The sequence below is a fragment of the Chiloscyllium punctatum genome, chromosome 36, assembly GCF_047496795.1.
Source record: "Chiloscyllium punctatum isolate Juve2018m chromosome 36, sChiPun1.3, whole genome shotgun sequence".
In the NCBI taxonomy this organism is placed as follows: domain Eukaryota; kingdom Metazoa; phylum Chordata; class Chondrichthyes; order Orectolobiformes; family Hemiscylliidae; genus Chiloscyllium; species Chiloscyllium punctatum.
In genome coordinates this window covers 58684650-58689958 of record NC_092774.1, presented here as the reverse complement: position 1 = coordinate 58689958, position 5309 = coordinate 58684650, and the positions used below count along the sequence as shown (strand labels likewise).

Below are 5309 nucleotides of genomic sequence, written 5' to 3'. Positions count from 1 at the left end.
CGCCACTGGGTGGGCTCGAACCACCAACCTTTCGGTTAACAGCCGAACGCGCTGACCAATTGCGCCACAGAGACAGGCGCCAATAGGGGCGGCACCATCGCTTAGTGATTTTATACTTCAGCCTCCCCGCCAAGAATTACAATTGTCGTCTATCAGCTTAACTTTTCCATAATCAAGCCTGGGAGATGCATTCTGGAGATACCGGGGGCTGTTTGCAGACACATCCATGTCACGAGGAACTAGCTTTCTTACTCCGGGGCCGTCGCCCTTCGAGCCTTTCAGTGTTTTGCCTGTTCCCAAGTTCTCTCATTGGCTCGGTGGCGAGAAGGGGTTTGAATTCCTGATGTGCACGAACGATAATTCTTTCAATGTCTCAGATCAGTTCGTGTGCCGAGAACATCAGAATCAACCTCCCGGCCTCTTCAACAAGGGGACGGTGTCTGGACTGTCGGACAGGTCATCTTTCATTCTCCTCCAAATCCGCTTCCCAAAGTGTTTCTAAAGGTTCACAAAGCTGGAGACTGGGATTTCTGTTTTGCTTCATGAACATTTGAACATTTTTCCATTTCCTAACTGACAATATTTTGCCAAAATCTCTTCCCAATTGTCTCATGTCCAGGGATGAGGAATTTCCATTTTGGGGAGACATTCCCAATGTTGAGAATGTTCGCTTTGGAGCAAACAAGGATAACTGGAGATTTCCTGGGGCTGTTGGTAATGATGGGAGAAGAAGCGTTGGGAATGGGCAGATTAATGATCAGAAGAACCAATTGCCACTGACCAGAGTCAGTTACCAGAGGACAGGGATTGAAGTTCTTGAATGAAAAGCAGCACTTGTGCCTAATAAACACAGAGAATACTGCAGAAAGCCAACAGGTCGAGCAGCATCTGTGGAAAGGTAAACAGAGCTGACGTTGTGAGTCTGATACGTTGTTTGTTCAGAACCCGAGTTTCCTGCATGGCAATCAATTCCCAGACATGAGAAAACGGGTCTTTATTGAGACGGGTTTTGTGAAGTTTGAGCGATAATGCAACCAACAGGAAGTTATTTAAAATCGCCAGCGAAGAAAGCATAGCCAGCAGGTTAACACCCCGGGCGGGGATCCCCAAATGATCTCTACGCCAACACCTTAAGTGTTCGGCCACAACTACACGCCCAAAGTTGAGGTCTAAACTTTCTCATGGAATAGTTCTAACAGGAAAGGTGAGTATTGGGCTTGTCCTGTCCGCGCCATAGTCCCAACGTTTCCTGTTCCCCAGGATTTGATCAGGACAGAGGAGGCTGATGGGAGATCGAATTGAACTACACACATTGATGAGAGATAGAGCGGGTGGGAAGGATCCATTCCCATGCGTAGAGAGATTAATAATCAGGGCCGAAAATAAGGAGCCAATTCAAGAAATTTGGGGTTCATTCAGCAAAGCTAATGTAGAACTGTTCACAGAAAATTGTGATGAAAGTCTCTCGAGTTATTTTGATGAGAAGTGTTGATGATGCTAATACAATCGATAGGATGAACGTAGATTGGTAAATGTATTTGGTGACAGTTCTGTTCTAGCCCTGTGAGCGAAACCTGGATCTGAAGGAGTATAAGGGACATTAACAACATCGATCTGAAATTGGACACGTGACAAGAAACAGAGCCATCATGAACAGTTGGCTTTTGAACTGGAGAAGGTTTCTCGTGAAATTCGCTTGAGGCTTGAGCTATGCAAGGTCAAGATAATTTAGGTAAAACACGGAAACGCTGTCCTCATTAGCAGACAGTGAAAGGATTACAAGACACAAATTAAACATTGTCGACAAGTGATACAGGGGACTGGGAAGATAAGTATTACAAACTGTGAACAGCAAAGTCCTGGAGCACAACACTTACATTCAAAGACCGAAAACATCCAGGTCCTCATTAATCAGATTCCATTGTGGTGCTTTTCTGCAAAACATCCACTTGCAATGCCCTACAAAAGAGTGACAAAACCCATCCCTGTCAGCCCAGGATAGAAAATCCGATGGGATGAACGCTTGCTCATTTTCTGAAGATTCACAGAGCTTAGACTGGGTTTTGGTGATTGTTTCTTTTCCACTGCCAGGAGCCGCAGTGGTTGAGGCGTTGAGTTGTGAAGAATAAAATGTGCCCATGAGCAGCATGTGGGGCTATTTCAGCTTCCCCTCATATGACTGCGCTGTGAGTTGACTCAGATGTTCTCAGGGACATTTACTGACGCGAGACAGTGAAAGGATTCTCATTCCTGCAGATCGGGAATTCAAACCGTATGCCGGCTTCAGGACAATGAGAAGATTAATTGGGGTGTGTGAAGAAGCTGAGAGCTGCATTTCAAACAGGTAGGTGGAGTCAGATGCATCATCCATTGCGCCCCGGCCCTGTACGTATCTTACGCCACCATGCTGCAGAGTTCTGACGTTAACACGGACATGCTCAGCAATGGGTTCATTCACAAGGTGAACAACCAAAGATAATCACCGTCACTGATTCCCTTCCACAGGCCCAACTTTGTGAAGCAGTATCTTTCACTGGCAAAGGAAACACCCTTGTCCTCAGGTGCCTGCTTCATTTCGATCACGATTTCAAGCCCCTCACTGTTCTAGTCTCATTTCCAAACACTTTGCTCATAGCCTCAAAAGAAGCTCTGCGGGTATCTGCTTGTTCCACCCGAACAGGCAGTGGGTTGCAGATTCCCACCAGTCCCAATTTGAGTGAAATATTTTTCCCTCTCCACCGAAATGAATTTAAAAAGAAGCCGGGGAGGAAACTCCCTTTCTTTTCGACGACATTTCTCATTTTGTACTCGGCAGGGTTCACACCTGCGTGGGGAAACCGCAATGGATTTCAAGTCCATCGCATTAACCACTCGGCCCACGAATACAGAACCACACTGACAGCTTGACTTCCCAGGTCTGTCTGCCTGTGGAGCTGAGAAAGAGTGAATCATCGCAGAGTTTGTTTGAATCCAATCACTTCACAGTGATTCGAAAGGGTTAAATATCTGCACATGGTGTTTGCAGATATTTAGGTGTTTCACCCCAAAAGATGAAATGAACATTCAGTTAGAAATTGCAGGAGGAACTCAGCAGGTCAGGCAACATCTGTGGAAAGAGAATCAGAGGCAACATTTCAAAATTCTGCTTTCTCCGACAGGTACTGTCAAACCTGCCGTGTTTCTCTTTTGGTCTCGTCTTCTCAGCAGACGCAATCCCTTCCGTTAGACATTAATTCAATTCAGAAACCCCTTTGTGGAGAAGATTTCCGTTTGGGGAACATTTTCCTGACCCCATCAAAAGCGCACAGCTTCGAAGCCAAAGAAGGGCAGCGAACACACCGCCCCTGGGTGGGCTCGAACCACCAACCTTTCGGTTAACAGCCGAACGCGCTGACCAATTGCGCCACAGAGACAGTTGCAGACACGGGCGGCACCATCGTTTATTGATTTTATAATTCAGCCTCCCCGCCAGGAATTACAATTGTCGTCTATCTGTTTTGCTTTTCCATAATCAAGCCTGGGAGATCTCTTGTGGAGATACCGGGGACAGTCTGCAGACACATCCATGTCACGAGGAACTAGCTCTCTTACACCGGGGCCGGCGCCCTTCCAGCCTTTCAGTGTTTTGCCTGTTCCCGAGTTCACTCCTTGGCTCGCAGGGGAGAAGGGGTTTGAATTCATGATGTGCAGGAACGACAATTCTTTCAATGTCTCAGATCAGTTCATGTGCCGAGAACATCAGAGTCAACCTCCCGGCCTCTTCAACAAGGGGACGGTGTCTGGACTGTCTCTGCTCAATCGGACCGGTCATCTTTCATTCTCCTCTAAATCCGCTTCCCAAATCGTTCCTAAAGGATCACAAAGCTGGATACTGGGATTTCTGTTTTGCTTCATGAACATTTGCACATTTTTTCCATTTCCTAACTGACAATATTTTGCCAAATTCTCTTCCCTTGCCTCATGTCCAGGGATGAGGAATTTCCATTCTGGGGAGACATTCCCAAGCTGGAGAATGTTCGCTTTGGAGCAAAGAAGGATAACTGGAGATTTCCTGGGGCTGTTGGTCATGATGGGAGAAGAAGCGGTGGGAATGGGCAGTTTAATGATCAGAAGAACCAATTGCCACTGACCAGAGTCAGTTACCAGAGGACAGGGATTGAAGTTCTTGAATGAAAAGCAGCACTTGTGCCTAATAAAGACAGAGAATACTGCAGAAAGCCAACAGGTCGAGCAGCATCTGTGGAAAGGGGAACAGAGCTGACGTTGTGAGTCTGGTACGTTGTTTGTTCAGAACCCGAGTTTCCTGCATGGCAATCAATTCCCAGACATGAGAAAACGGGTCTTTATTGAGACGGGTTTTGTGAAGTTTGAGCGATAATGCAACCATACGGAAGTCATTTAAAATCACCAGCCAAGAATGCACAGCCAGCAGGTTACCACCCTGGGCGGGGGAGCCCCCAAGGATCTCTACGCCAACACCTTAAGTTTTCGGCCACAACTACACGCCCAAAGTTGTGCTCTAAACTTTCTCATGTAATTCTTCTAACAGGAAAGGTGAGTGCTGGGCTTGTCCTGTTCGCGCCATAGCCCCAACGTTTCCTGTTCCCCTGGATTTGATCAGGACAGAGGAGGCTGATGGGAGATCGAATTGAACTACACACATTGATGAGAGATAGAGCGGCTGGGAAGGATCCATTCCCATGTGAAGAGAGATTAATAATCAGGGCCGAAAATAAGGAGCCACTTCAAGAAATTTGGGGTTCATTCAGCAAAGCTAATGTAGAACTGTTCACAGAAAATTGTGATGAAAGTCTCTCGAGTTATTTTGATGAGAAGTGTTGATGATGCTAATACAATCGATAGGATGAACGTAGATTGGTAAATGTATTTGGTAACAGTCCTCGTTATAGCATCGCCCTCTTGTTTCATTGATTCGACCCTCCTCATCTCTATGTACCGGAATTGCTCCCCAGCCTATGTCGCAACTGCGTAACAAAATGCCTCAAAATCACTTAGTAAATCCTGAGTACCAGATCAAGTCACAATGCAGTGGTTCCATGAGCATTGAAAGTAACACAAAACGTACCATGGCAACGATTGCTCTGAGATAATCTGGGTGACGAAGTTTCTTAATTTCTTTCCTCGAAATGAATCCCATCTTACTCATTTCAGTGTTCTTTAATATGGGCTGGTATTAATTCCCATAGCACTTGACCGTTCTAATTCTGTGATTGACCCATTTATTGGCCTCGATGCATGAGTAGAATCTGTCAATTTTCAAGTGCCACCGTTAAGCCACAACTACAAAC

The 5309-nt window shown here is 46.1% G+C and overlaps 2 non-coding genes across 2 annotated transcripts; both read right to left on the bottom strand.

The window, feature by feature from the left end:
• trnan-guu (transfer RNA asparagine (anticodon GUU)) lies at positions 1-74 on the bottom strand. The gene has a single exon. It is a non-coding gene; the product is annotated as a tRNA-Asn (tRNA).
• A 3265-nt stretch (positions 75-3339) lies between these two features.
• trnan-guu (transfer RNA asparagine (anticodon GUU)) lies at positions 3340-3413 on the bottom strand. Its single transcript has one exon. It is a non-coding gene; the product is annotated as a tRNA-Asn (tRNA).
• Between the last annotated feature and the right edge of the window lie 1896 nt (positions 3414-5309).